Below are 14103 nucleotides of genomic sequence, written 5' to 3'. Positions count from 1 at the left end.
AGTAGTTCAACCAATTAATAAAACTAAACATTATAAAAAAACAAAATAGCACAAAAATTCAAACCCACGTATTTCCAATCTGTAGAGTTTCCCACAGTCCTGATTTTGTTGAGTGTGTCGTACGGTATAGCTTGACATGTCCCTCCGTTTCCTCTGTTTTTGTTAATTGGCAGCTGGATGCAGAGGCTTGATCAGACTGGGTTCTTTCCCACTGGCAAGACCAAAGTGGGTGGGTGGTGTGACCTTTCCTCAGAAAGCGCGTGAGGTCTGCTTGTCTTTTCTTTTGTGATATTAGCAGCCATTCCTTCTCTAGAGGTCACAAAAGGGCCACGTTCTAATTCCATGATTTCTCTTTCACTTACTCCTTGGAACATTTTACAGTTAGATGATTTCTATCATCTACTCTTTGGGTACCCAGGGGTACCCAGTTTATATGGAAAAGATAAGATACGTGCTTGATCCTTTCCCTCTGCTGATCAGTTCTCAAGGTAATTGGTTCTCAATTTTCTTCCAAAAATAACCAACTAGATTTTAAAAATGATTATGAATCAATGTATTTAAATATATTTGATGGCTTCCAATTGCCATGATTATCCTTTTTGAATTTCAAATCATCATGTCTTTAGCTGGTGGGAGCCTTATCTTTAGGTTGACTTCTGAGAGCCTTTGACATGACCTTAATAGTTTTTAATAGCTTTCTTATTACCTGATATAAAAGAGATATTCCAGGCTCATCCTACACATAAAACCAGTCATTTCTCCAAAATGTCTCTTTATTTATTTAAGTGGAAAGTACATCCATATCATCTAAGAATCTGAGTTGCTATGGATGCTCATTGCTACTGGATTGTTCATTATTTGTAATCCCCCCTGCCCCCCCGACCCCCCCAGCCATATCTCTTCATAAAATACCTCATGAGTTCATACTCGTACTTCCCGTTCAAGGGTCCTGGATGATAGAACTGGAATATCTAATATTTCATAATGACTTATTTACTTGTCCTATATTACATCTATGAGTCTCAAAATGATGACATTGATTCTACCACCACTGATATAATTACTAAGAAAAGTGAAAATTTTTGCTTGTGCTCTTTCCATTCTCTTTCTATTCCAAGAGCCATAGCCTATCTGCATTGCCTGAGCATATAGTCATTAAATGTCTCCCTTTAACCCTCACTTAGTCTTGGTACAAGTAACAACATTTTTAATGTTAGTCACCATTCTAAGGTTGTGTGTCTCTAGACATTTTGATGCCTGAAACATATTTTCTAGTAGATCCCTTGGAAGAGCTCACAGGAACTGTGTTTAAATGATTTCTCAATGGTCTTTATACTTGAAAGTCAACTGTGCTGGATATAAAATCACTGGCTCACATTTTTTTCCCTTGAGTATCTTAAATATGTTTCGCTGTTTTCTTTTTTTTTTTAAGGATTATTTATTTATTTATTTATTTGAGAGAGAGAGAGAGAGAGAGAGAGAGAGACAGCATGAGAGGGGAGAGGGTCAGAGGGAGAAGCAGGGTTCCCGCTGAGCCAGGAGCCTGATGTGGGACTCGATCCCAGGACTCCGGGATCATGACCTGAGCCGAAGGCAGTCGCTTAAACAACTGAGCCACCCAGGCACCCTGTTTCGCTGTTTTCTTATGGCATAAAGCATTGCTGTTGACAAGCTGATAATTATATAATTTTCCCCTCCTTAGACATTCCTTGCCCTTTTTTCCTAGATACCCAGAAGATTTTTTTCCTGTTTCCTTAAAGTTCAGTAATTTTACTAGAGTATGTCATAGTGTTGGTCATTTTAAGTCAATATTCTTAGGGATAGAATGTGCTCTTTCAATGTGTAGTTTCAAATCTCTTTATTTCAGGGAAGTTTTATTGAATTACAGTTTTCAGTCTTTGTTCTGTTCCCTTTCTTTGGATTTATTCTTTCAGGGACTTCCACTATTTCTATGTTGGAGATCTTTGGATATCTTCAATATTGTTACTTGGTCATAAATCTTTTTTATTTTTTTTATTTTAAAATTTTTCATTTTTTCCTTTCTATTTAAGATATCTGTTGTGTTTATTGCTCCTGTGTTCTTTCTAACTTTACACTCAGTTTTTCAAAAATTTTTCTTTTATATGTAATATTTCCTGATGGCTACCACCTCATTTCTGAGATTTTTCTTTCTAATTCTAATTCTTCTTATCTTATATGATTTTCTCCATGTCTTTTAGATTCTAGTTACAGTTTGATCTGTTATGTGGACATGTCTTCCTAGCATGCTTCCCGTGTCTGAAGCAGGGCTATTCTTCCCTTATCCTCTTTTATTCTTATGGTAACTCTGTGTGGGATTTGACCTCCACATCTTTCTTTTTCTCATATTTATGTGAAACTAATTTTTTCTGAACTTTAAGAAGAAGGTGTTGTTCAATGTAGCTTCTCTCAGTATGCACTGATTGCTCTTCTATTGTTTTCTCGTAGTGTATCATGGCTTGCTCTCTGAAATTTACTGGCTCTGTCCTCCATGCCTACTTTTATTGGGACCTCCTCTTTCCTTATTTCCCTATTGTTGTTACCTTGGCTAGCTTTTATTCCATGACTAGAAGTTTCAATATGTAGTTTCAAATCTCTATGTGTCAGCCCTATCCTGGAAGGGGACTCTGCTTGATTAGTTTTCATAGTTCGTATGTATCCGACCCTATTGTGACCGCTTGTACTCAACCACTGTTAGACTGAGCCAAACCTTTTTTTGGTTTTTAACTGCTGTTTGCAAATAGTCCTATCGTATTTCATCAGATTTTTGTTGTTATTTTGGGGTGTCCTGTTCTCAGGTTGGTCAGATTCCCTGTGCCTTGCCTGTACTTTCTCCCGAATAGAAGCTGATACCATGTATATTTGGTGTCATGGGGGTGCTTCGTCCCCATTCATTTGTATTTGGGGCTGGTGGTGATAGCTCCAAACAACTTTCTGTTAAATGCTGTTAATGGGTCTTTGCTATCTAGTTGCTTTGTCTGTTTCTACGTGGAGATTTGGAAAGATTGAGAAACCATGCCACTCCTGCCTCCATCTTGAAAAACCTTTTCATCTTTGACCAAAGGAATCTATAGTTGTATTTTTTTAACCAGAGCTTTTTTTTAGTCTATTGAACATATGGTTTACTTGACAAAGATTCTATTTACATGCAACCAAAAGGAATCTCATCTATTATGTAAAGTTGCGTACAGCTAAACTGTTACCGAGGTTCATGCTGCACAAATAAAACAAAACTGTGAACCTATTGGATGTTTGATCTTGGGACGATGACTTTACTTCCTATGGCTTCCTCGTGCCCGTTTGTAAAAGGAAAGGGCTGGGCTAGATATGTTCTTAATTCTTCTTATTAGCATTTGCTAGTAGTCAACATTATTAGACTCAGAGTGGTGGTTTGTATCAAAATGGAAATTAAAATAAATAAACAAATAGAGAATCTCCAGAACAAGCCATCTCTTCAAATAGCCAAGTAAGTAACCCATTCAAATTGGTACAGTGGTGGTTATTGAACTGTGGTCAAAATTATAGATTGGTAGTCATCCTTTCTTTTAAGATGCGAAACTATCAGAATTACCTTCAGCTCTTCCTTGCTCACTGACCAACTTCAGTTTAACAGTCTTCTTTGACATACCTGGACCTCTGCTGAGTAAGACGTCACCAGTTATGCTTGGGGATCACAGCTAACAGTTCTGTGTTTACTAAACTTGAGATCTTCTTGTGCATCATGAAGTGCAATTCTCCTACCAGCCCTATAGGATAGCAGAGGACTTCTCACTGGTTTCTCAGTCGAAGTATCTAGTGGCTTTTAAAATTACTGATGATTTGGCACTTACCCAGACCAATTGGACCAAAATTTCTGGGCATGGATCAAGCATAGATATTTAAAAAAAATTTCCCAGCTGATGCCAGGAGGGTTGAGAACTACCGGGATGGATATTGCTATCCTTGCTTTATAGATGATAGATTGAACCAATTGCCTAAGATCTAAGGCTACATAGCTCCCACCTAAGTGGCGGAGCCAGGATGTAGGCAAAGGTCTGTCTAATGCCAAAGTACATGACATCCTCACTTGCTAAGTTGACCCAGTCCTCAGAAGGTGAGTTTCATGAGGGCAAACCCATGCCTATCTAATTTCCTATTGCATTGCCTGTGTTCAACACAGTGCCAGGCACATGGTGGGTATCTAATAAATATCGTAGAAGGTGTGAATGAATGACGTACATAAGGAATTTCACAGTGACTTTTCCTTGACAACATCCCTGGGACCCCATAAGAATGCACAGGGTCTTTTGTCCCATTAAAATGCCATTTGCTGTGTTGTCTGAAGGGTCCCCTAACAGCAGCTCAATTAGCTCTCCAGCTCCACCTGCTGATGCTTCAAACACGATTGGGCTCTCCAACTTCCTGTTGGAAGAAATACGGAAAAATCTACTCTTAGAAGGCCTGTGAAATCAGTCATTTGAAAAGATACTTTGATTCTCCTCCATCGAATGAAAGCTAGGAATGTTTGCTAGCCCCTCTGCCTTTTAGTATCTGCACCCTTAAATGAAAGCCTTCACAGGCTGCCCCTATTCCTGTGAGGACAGAGGAGGAGAAAGAAGCAGATGGCTAAGCCTGTCCCTGTGCTCTGACTCCAGCTTGCTTTTTTTTTTTTTTATTGAAAGATTTTTTGTTTTATTTATTTGGCAGAGAGAGAGAGAGAGAGAGAGAGTACCAACAGGGGGAGTGGCAGGCAGAGGGAGAGGGAGAAGCAGGCTCCCCACAAAGTGGGGACTCCAATGCAGGGCTCCATCCCAGGACCCTGAGATCAACCTGAGCTGAAGGCAGATGCTTAACTGAGTGAGTCACCCAGGTGCCCCTGACTCCAGCTTGTTGATAGAACTCTTATATTTTTAAACTTTTATTATATATTACATAATATATATACACATATTACATATGTATATTATATATATATATATATATACACATATATATACAGAAAAGTGCATGTATTTTGCCATTGCCTTTTGCAGTTTAGACATGCAGAATCAAGCCCCATACGTCATCCTTAATAAGGTGAGGGATGGAGTGTCACCATGTGTGTTCAGCCCAACCTGGGAAGGGAGTGCTGTGTGGGAGTGCATTGTTCCAAGGAGTCTTCAGTGTCTCAGTTGCTGCTGTCCCATGAGTGGCTGCTTGCTTGGGAGCGCAGCCTGGGAATCCTCAAGACAAGGAGCTCTTAGCTCCGTCTACCAAGAACCTTCCTATTTTGTCTCCAACCATCACAAGAGCTGCAAGCTTGAGCCATAGCCACGGCTGTGAGCTGAGTAGCATTCTACTTGATGGTTCACATATTCGCAAGGTGCCCGCCATCTTGCCCGCACCCTCATCCTCAGTGAGTTTATCAGCCAAAATTTAAGGTTGAGCACTGGTTCAATTGAACATATTCAACTTTCAATGTTGAGCACTGGTTTAGGGTATGAATGAATATGTTCAATTTTCAACCCAGGACAGTTTGGTCTCATTCGCTGCTGTGTGGGTCCAGCTCCATGAAAATGATTCAAACATATTTTCAATTCCTAGAAGGCCTCCACCATATTCTCAGAGTTTCTATTTTCCCCCCTTTTCATGGGAGGGCATATTCCAGTCCTCTGAGTACTGAAGGGGAGTTCAAGTTTTTCAGCTCAAAGATTATTTGAAACAACATTTTGGAGTAGAAATAATTTTAGAATTAACTGAACCTCAGTTAAATCTCCCCTCCTTCAGTATTTCTGAAATGTAGTAAGTGGAGGATAATACCACATGTTTTTAGGCTGTGTGATTATAGACCTAGAATATAAGTATTTGTCCCCTTTCCCTCTGTGCTACAGCTCCATGAGAGCACATTTTATGTTATTAGAACTTGGCAGAGTGCTTAGCTCTCAATGAAATCGAATGCATCAGGCAGGCCATCAGCTGGGAACAAAATGATACGGGATTTTCATTAGCTATATTTACAAAAATTGGAATTTTGCTTTTAGCCTGCTTTTTGATACTTGTTACTGTCACTTAATTTGTGGGAGCCTTTCTTTGTCTTTGTTCTCCGAGTCCAAATAAAAGCCTTCCCTGAGTGTTTCAGTACCTTGGTAGTTGAATGAGTGATCCGGAAAAGGGCCTGCCTTAGCCTGATTTTGCATTTTCTCCTCCAGCTCTATTTCACTGAGGTGCTCTGAAGGGGTGGCAAGTGAGACAAGAAGTGGAGGGGCCCTGACTAAAATATGCTGAGATGTGGAGATTTATTTTCTTCACTTTAATATAATAAACCCCCTCAGGGTCTGAGTTAGCATCATCATTTTTCCTTAGTCTGCTCTCTGAAGGCTGCCAACCCTACGTGAGTAGATTGATGCCTCCTTTACTATAAATAATCGGGGCGAAGGCATTTATCAGGGATTCTTCAAAATTTGCTGGTCTTAGAACTTCTGCCCCCCCTAGGCTTGGAACTCAAAAGCCCTAGAGCTCATAAGGACTGAATATAAGAGAATCTGGTCCTGAAGAGAGAAAGCCAGTAAGTGCTCTGTAATTCTCTCTGTGCTGGGATTGGCTGTACAGATTATATTATGTGCTTTGAAGTCCTTGCTTAGCAAACAGAGAAGGGAGTTGCTGTGTTGGTGGGGGGGGCGGTGCGTAATGGGAGCTAGAGGAGAAGTAGGGAAGTGAACCAAAAAGATTGACCATTGTAATAAGAGCAGCTTAGTACACCCTACCCATGCAGTCCAGGACTGCTGTTGAGACTGTGACCCTGGTCAGTCTTTGTAAATCAATCTCTCGAAGGCATGGTCTGCACAAGTCTCTGTGAAAAAGGCCCTTGCTTTCCAGAACGCTTGGCTACTCATACTTCTTTGTCTTTGGCTAGATATTCTCAAAGAACTAGAACACTATTACTTTTTTCTGGAACCCAAGGACACACATTTCTCCCTGTTTGCTCTTCTCGGTCTCTCTTCCCAGTTCTTCTCCAAACTGCAAGATCACTGTGGGAGACATGAACGTGTGTCTCCCAGATCCCCTTTGAGGGAGAATTGTTGCCCCAGCACTGGGGGTGCTGTCAGTGGATGGCCTCTACCCCTCAGACACCTGAGGGGCAGCCTGAGCTGCAGAGAGCTGCCTCACCGGACATCACGCTGTTCCCAGGGCAGCCCACATCTAAATAAGGGAGGGCTATAGAAGCCCAGACATTTTGGCCTGACATAGACAACTCAGATGGGTACTGCTCATTTCAGAGCTTCTCACTGGTTTGGCTATGGCTTCATTCATCTGCCCCCAAGTTCACCTTCTTCCACTCCCAAATCCTACTTCCTCCTTTTCCTCTCACAGATGCTGAGCCCCAGTAAACATCTTATACCCCAACTCTATCTCAGTGACAGCTTCAGAAAAACCAACATGTGATCGGCTCTAAACTGCCTGATAATCTGGGAGAGTTCTATATTCAGAACTCCAGACTTTATTCTGGGTGTATAAACAGTGAATTTTAGATTTTAGAAAATGCTTTTTTTCCTTCAACATATTCTGGCTTTCAAAAATGTTGTCTCTGGACAGAAAAAACAGGTGGTTGAATTTGAAACTCAAAGTTGAGGAATGACTCCTTTGTTCTAGGCTGCGTCTACCCTTTCCTTGAAGCCATGAATGCCATTGATTCCATGCATGGGTAGTCAGTCACAGGGCAAGAGGAAATGGGAAAAAAAAGAGTTGGAAACTATTTCTAAAATACCCTCCCCATTATATCTCTATTACAGAGCTTTGTAAACTGTAGAGCACTAAACAAACCCTGATGGTTGTGGCTCTTTTGATGGATGAGTGCTATCCCTTCCACAAGGTTGCGGTCCACTGAACAACTGGGCTGGCCTCGGCCAACTCTGTTGTTCCCAGATACTTTGGGAGGCGATTTAGACAGGAGGGAGCAGTGGCCATGATGGCAGAGATGGCTTTAATCAAGTTAAGATATTTTAATTTCAGCCGCTGTCTCTATTGCCTATCTTGCTTTCTGCTCTCCTTTTGCTCATGTGCTTATTTTGTGGCTCTGAAGGATCCCTCTAATCTGGAGATTTTCAGACTTTCCTCCTAGGTACAAAGGGACTGAGAAGCTGATTTTTGGAGGGCTGCCTCTCCTTCTGTGCCTTGTGTGCTTAACCTTTTGAATGTGACTTGTGCAGCCATCGATTTGTCCTGCATGTGGACTCATGTCACGGGGGGCTATGACAGGGGAGAACCCCAAAGATCAGCAGCCTTGGATTCTCTTCACAAGGAACTTCACTGCAACACTTAACATTCACTCAGCACCCCCTTAGGAGACTTAGCTTCCTTTGAGGCAAGGTCAGAGAGAAATAGAAAAAGGGCTGCCGTGCAGGTAGAGTCTCTCAGCTGGCCGAGTCCAGGTCTTTTTTGTGCCTGGGAGACTAAAGCAGAGCTCAGAAGTTCTAGCCAAGTCTCAGGATTCTTTCTCTCTTTAAGACTCATGCTTTTCTTCAAAAAAAAAAAAAAAAATCCTAAGTCACTTGGCACTTCCACACAGCTGAGTAGAGGTTCTGTTAAAAAAATCAATAATAAAAATAGCTTTTATTGAGCATCTATTATGATCCATGCACTGTTCTAAGCCTTTCTAGTTATTACTGTATTTAATTCTTACAATAACTCTAAAAGAATGTTGCTACTAATATTTCCATTTTGTCATGAGGAAAGAGAGGCAAAGGAAAAAGGCATCCATCCATTCTGGTTCAGTTCCTCATTGCTCATAAGGAGTTGCTAGCTATGTTTTCTTTTTTTCTTTCTTCTTCTATTTTTTGGGGGGGAGGGGTACAGGTAATCTCCTTATTTTATTAATAACTATGTTTTCTTTCCAGTTACTCAATAACTGTTCACTAAGCACCTGTAGTATGCCAGCACTGGGGGATTGAGTGCTGGATAAAGCAGACGAGGTCCCTGCACTGTTGGCAGGTCAGAGATGGTCAGAACATCTGGTTCTTCAGGGAAAATACCTGCATTTCACAGTTTTTGGCTGGGGAATCCACCTCTAACCCTCTGCTTGCTGTCTACTTTTTCTTAAAGGCTAAGCTGAGAGAAACCAGGTTTCTGGAAAATTTCTGAAGGATGTATTATATGCAGCCCATTTCCTTCCAAGTTCCCAGTCTTAGTGAATGACATCGCCCCGGTTGGCATCCTTGACTACTTGTCCTCCTCTTCCCATGCCCTACCACATCTCTCAGTCTCTGAGTCCAGCTATTTCTTTCTCCTGAACACCTCTTGGGTCAACACACTTCCCTCCATATCCATTGTTACCATCATTTGTTACCCAGAATTCTCCTGACGGGGTGTCATCTCCCTTGCCACCCTACAGCCCATTGTCCTTGTGTGTCAAGTAGGCAGTTGAATACAGGAGTATGAACTCAGAGGTGCAGCCTAATAGAAGAGGAGGAGCCAGCAAAGGAATTTCAGCAAGCGGGTCACTGAGGTAGGAGGAAAGCCAGAGGGTTGTGCTATTGCTAGAGTGGAAGACGGGTGGGTTTCAAGGAGGGAGTGGTTAGAGGTTAAGGTGAAATACAAAACAGCCCAATGTATTTGGCAGCGCAGAGATCATGGGTGACCTTAACAGAGAAGTTTCATTAGAGTCCTGTGGGTAAGTAAAATGGGAATAAACCCTGAGAAGGAAAGTAGGGTTTATTTTTTTAAATCTTATTTACTTATTTATTGTTAATGTATGTGAAACAAATTGAATAGCAGCTGGAGGAGAATATTGGGTAAGGGATTTGGGTTTTTGTTTATTGGTTGGTTTGTTTGTTTTTACCATGGGAAATTCTATAGCATGTCTATGCATTGATGGGGATGATCCAATAACAAGCAAGAGATTGAAAGTGCAGCAAAGACAAGGGAATCCTTGAGAAGGTGCTGGGGATCAGGGTCCCAGAGCTCCAGAGATAGATGGGCCGTTGTTGGAGAAGCTTTACTTCCTCCACTGAAACAAGAGAAATGGAGAAGACAGGTAGAGATGAAGCAGACTCACAGATTTGGTGGGGAGGAAGAGTACGAATTCTTACCTGATGGTGTCTGTCTTTTAATCACAAAATTTTAAAAATCATGTTTAATTCATATTTAAAGAGGGTTTGAGGAAAGAGACTCTAGAAGGTATAAGCTAATCATGACGAGACTGGAAAAGCTAATTTACTGAGGAAACATAAGAGGAGTGTTGAGTGTTTTATTCAGGTTTCTGGTCATGAATTTAGAGTGAACCTGGTTAGCTATATTTCATGTGTGTGTTTTCCTTCCAGGAATATTCTATTTTTTCAATACAGGTGTGGATTAACTGGAGTCCACCAGACTTGGCTTTATTTCAGGCAAATGTGACAGAAGAGAGAGAGGTGTAAAGGAGGAGAGGAAATTTTTCAAGGAGGCGATAATAATTATAGAGCATGTGATCTAAATGATTCAGAAGGAAGATAGAAAGAGGGGACTGACTGATGGATAATGGGAATGTGGCTGATGGTTTGGAGATAGCAGTGAGGTTAAAGAATCGTGTCAGTGAGTGGGAGCTAGGGGAGGAGGTATGGGTTAGAGACTGGTTTTGGTGAAACAGAATTGGAGGTGGTGCGAGGCAGCAGTAACACAGGAGTGGGTGACAGTAGGACTAGCTCAGCTGTAATACGATGGAGGGAAAAGCAACTGGAGATGAAAACGTTAAGGAGCTGAAAATTCAGCGTTTAGATGTTATCTCATTTTTCACACATCTCAATGTTTTGCGGTCGTTAGTCTATCTTTCCAACAAGTATGTTATTCTCTGAAGGAAGGAGCTACATTTGTCTTGTCACTGCTTCTTCCCTCATGCCCAGCACGGTATCTGACCCATAAAATACTCAATAAATATTTACTGAATAGGCAAAGATGTCCATTCTCTTAAAAATTCGAGAAGTTATTCCCGAAATGAGAGCTGCACCCTAGGACCATTGTCTTGACTCCTTATGGACCACTTTCTGTGAGTAAATGACATTTACTGCTCCCATGGAAACATTCCTGTCTAATTTTCGTTGGTATTTAATATAGGGCTTTCTGAGGAAGTAATTCACTCCCTAGCACAGTATTCCCTTCGTTAGGACCCACAAGGGAAAATTTTCTAAGATTTCATTGCTAGGAAGACCTGTGACTCTCCTAAGTGAACTGACCCTTTGTGAGCCTTGTAAGCAAATATGTATTCCTTTTTACTTTGCCCATTACAGCCAGATTTGTTGCTCAGGCTTAACTTAGCAGAAAAATATGGTATCGATTTCTTAGGAATAATTTTACCCTTTGCTTTATCTGGTTATCTTTTCCTGATTTCCTCAACTTGATGATTTCTTCTCATGTTTCATTTCTATTCTAGAATATTTCTTGAATACGTAAAGCTAAAGTGTGTTTCCCCAAGTTTCAGCTGGATGGAATTTTATCTTGACAACTTCGACTGGTGCATGCTTCTGGTGATCAGGTTAAAAGCGAGCCTGTTATTTTATAACCCATAATAGTGAAGATTTAGCTTATAACCACTTACAAACAATGCATGTTTCTCAGAATTTATTGAGCCAATGTTTTTGAGTTAAGCTTGGAATTTCTACATAGGTTGTTAAACATGCCACCTATTTTGGACTTAATAACAAGCACAAAATTGCTTACAAAACCTAAACACATTTGTGAGCATTTATCAATTAAATCAAAAGCTCCTATCTGAGGCTTTATTAATTTAATTAAAGAATCTTATGAATTTTTTGAGCATATGCTTGCTTAATCAAATAATTGAGGAAGTGCGAAAAGAACTAAGTCATGACTAAGGACTTTGGGAGCCTTATTAGAAATGCAAATGCAATAATAAGACAGAGATCAAGATGACAAATATGAACAAAGGCCACTGCAGAATAAGAAGAATGACTGGAAATGAGAGGACATGGGAAACTCTATAGGACTAACCACAGAGGAATACTGGGCACAAAAATCTATACATGAAAGAAAATGAAAATGAAAAACAGGAAACATGTTACAGCTGTGAGCTTTGCAATACATGATATTGGAGTCACTAAATACATTGAGAGAGTACATAAATACTGTCATTATGGGGAAGTTTATTCCAGAACACAAGCTGAGACACCTACTATATTTTACAAGAGTTGCTTTCTGCAGATGGAAATGTGGAACCCACAGGGCAGAGAGTGAAGCACAAGTACAACTCAGCAATGGTGCCTGAACCAGTGGGGCCAAGACCCGACCACCGTGTGCAATTTGGTTGGGGACGACTGTAAGCTTCTTTCTGTACAAGTTTGGTCATTGGTCTCATTTTAAGTGTTGTATTTGAGAAGAATGAGATTGTTGATTGTGTTGGCCATGAAATAGATGCATAGGAAAATAAAATGCATTGATATTTTATCAACAACTGTAAAAATATTCCAGAATGGTGTAAGTTATGTTGACAAAGCAAGTTTTACATATTTTTGTAAGATACCTCAAATCCTTTCTTGGGAGAAGCAAGGCTGTTCATTAAAGAATGTAAAACCAGACTACATAAAGTTATATTTTCAGTATCAAATTTTAAAAAAATGACTCTGGGAATGGAATGTTTATTATTAGTATTATTAGATCTATTCACTGTCATACATTGTGTGCTTCTAACGTGCTAAGCAAATGCTAAACATTTTTTGTGTCTTATTCATTTAATCTTCATCATAATCTGATGATAGGGATGATCAGGATTCCCATTCATGCGTGCAGCAAGTATTTGTTGAGTTCCTAATATGTGCTGGCACCTTTTCTCATGAGTGATTCGAAGACCTTGCTTTCATGGTGTTTCCTTACCAATGGAGGACAATAAACACAGAATCTAACAGAATACCAAGAGTAATAAATGTAGGGAGAAATGTAAACCTACACAAGGGGATGGAGAGTGACAGGGGAACAATTTTCGAAGAGTGGTCTGGGAGGGCCTCTCTGCGGAGGTGACATTTGGGAAGAAACCTGCATGCAGTGAGAAAGTCATTTCATAAGCACAGAGTTCTGGGCTAATTCTACCACAGGCCCCAAGGGCGGTTTTGAAAGTAGGATCTCAACTCCTGGACTTCCATCTTCCAAAGTCAGGGCTCGCTGCTCTCCGCTGCTCGGCAGTGGTCCTGCTTCGGCCACAGCACAGTGTGGCTAGGCTGCAGTCTCATGGCAAAAAGATAAACATGTCTCTGATAAAAACAGATTTGAAAACCAGCTGGGATCTGTTTTGCTGTGTAACAGTAGTTAAGAGGGGGAGTGTCTTTGGGAACTGTGTTGTGTAGCGTCGGCACTTATAAAGCATTACTTGATGAGGTGCCCACAAAATGTTCACATTGCTTGAGGGTAATTCCTGTTGTGTCCTGCACCCGAGTCCTACAGCATCAAGTTGATAGAATGGAAACACATCTACGTCTTTTAACCTCCTCTCACTAGTTTTCCCCGTCATGCTATAGTGGTTGATAGAAGTGAATGCAAAGACTGCCCCATTTACACTTCGCAGCCCACTTTTGTTCTGCTAGAATTCCTGTCACCTCCCCTTCTCTCCCTGATCCTTCAGTACGGAGAATGGACAGTCCCTGGCTGGTCCCATGGCACTGTCTGTGTGGACTGGGTTTAATCACCTTCTTTCCCAGGGTAGGAATGAGCACTGGTGGTAGTGCTTGTTCATGAGAAGGAGGGGAGAGCATGCTATTGGTGGGAGCCTGGGCTTGGATAAGCCCCCAAGGAAAGCCTGGCCTCTAAATATGCAAAATAACAGTCTTCGAGTTGATGTGGATTTGAGTAAATCTCTGAAGTTGTTGGAGGGGTCACAGAAGAACTCAGGAGAATTCTAACCTGTTTGTTCATTTGCTCATGTGCACATTTTCCACGTACTTATTAGGCACCTTCAATATCCACAGCCCAATTCTTATCCAGGAAGGTGGTCTCGTGGGACAGACAGATGTGAACAAGACCACTGCATTCAGTATTACAAGTGGTATAAGAGAGGTGCACACAGGGTGATGTCAGAAACACAAAAGGTGACTGTTCAAAGTAGCATCAGGGAAGGTGCTCTTGAGGGCGGACCTTGGTGGAGAAGTAGAA

The sequence above is a fragment of the Eumetopias jubatus genome, unplaced genomic scaffold (assembly GCF_037043125.1).
Source record: "Eumetopias jubatus isolate StellerSeaLion01/CBP00866 unplaced genomic scaffold, mEumJub1_p1.0 scaffold_7, whole genome shotgun sequence".
Taxonomy (NCBI): Eukaryota; Metazoa; Chordata; class Mammalia; order Carnivora; family Otariidae; genus Eumetopias; species Eumetopias jubatus.
The sequence above is the reverse complement of the archived record's forward strand: the minus strand, read 5'-3'. Positions refer to the sequence as shown.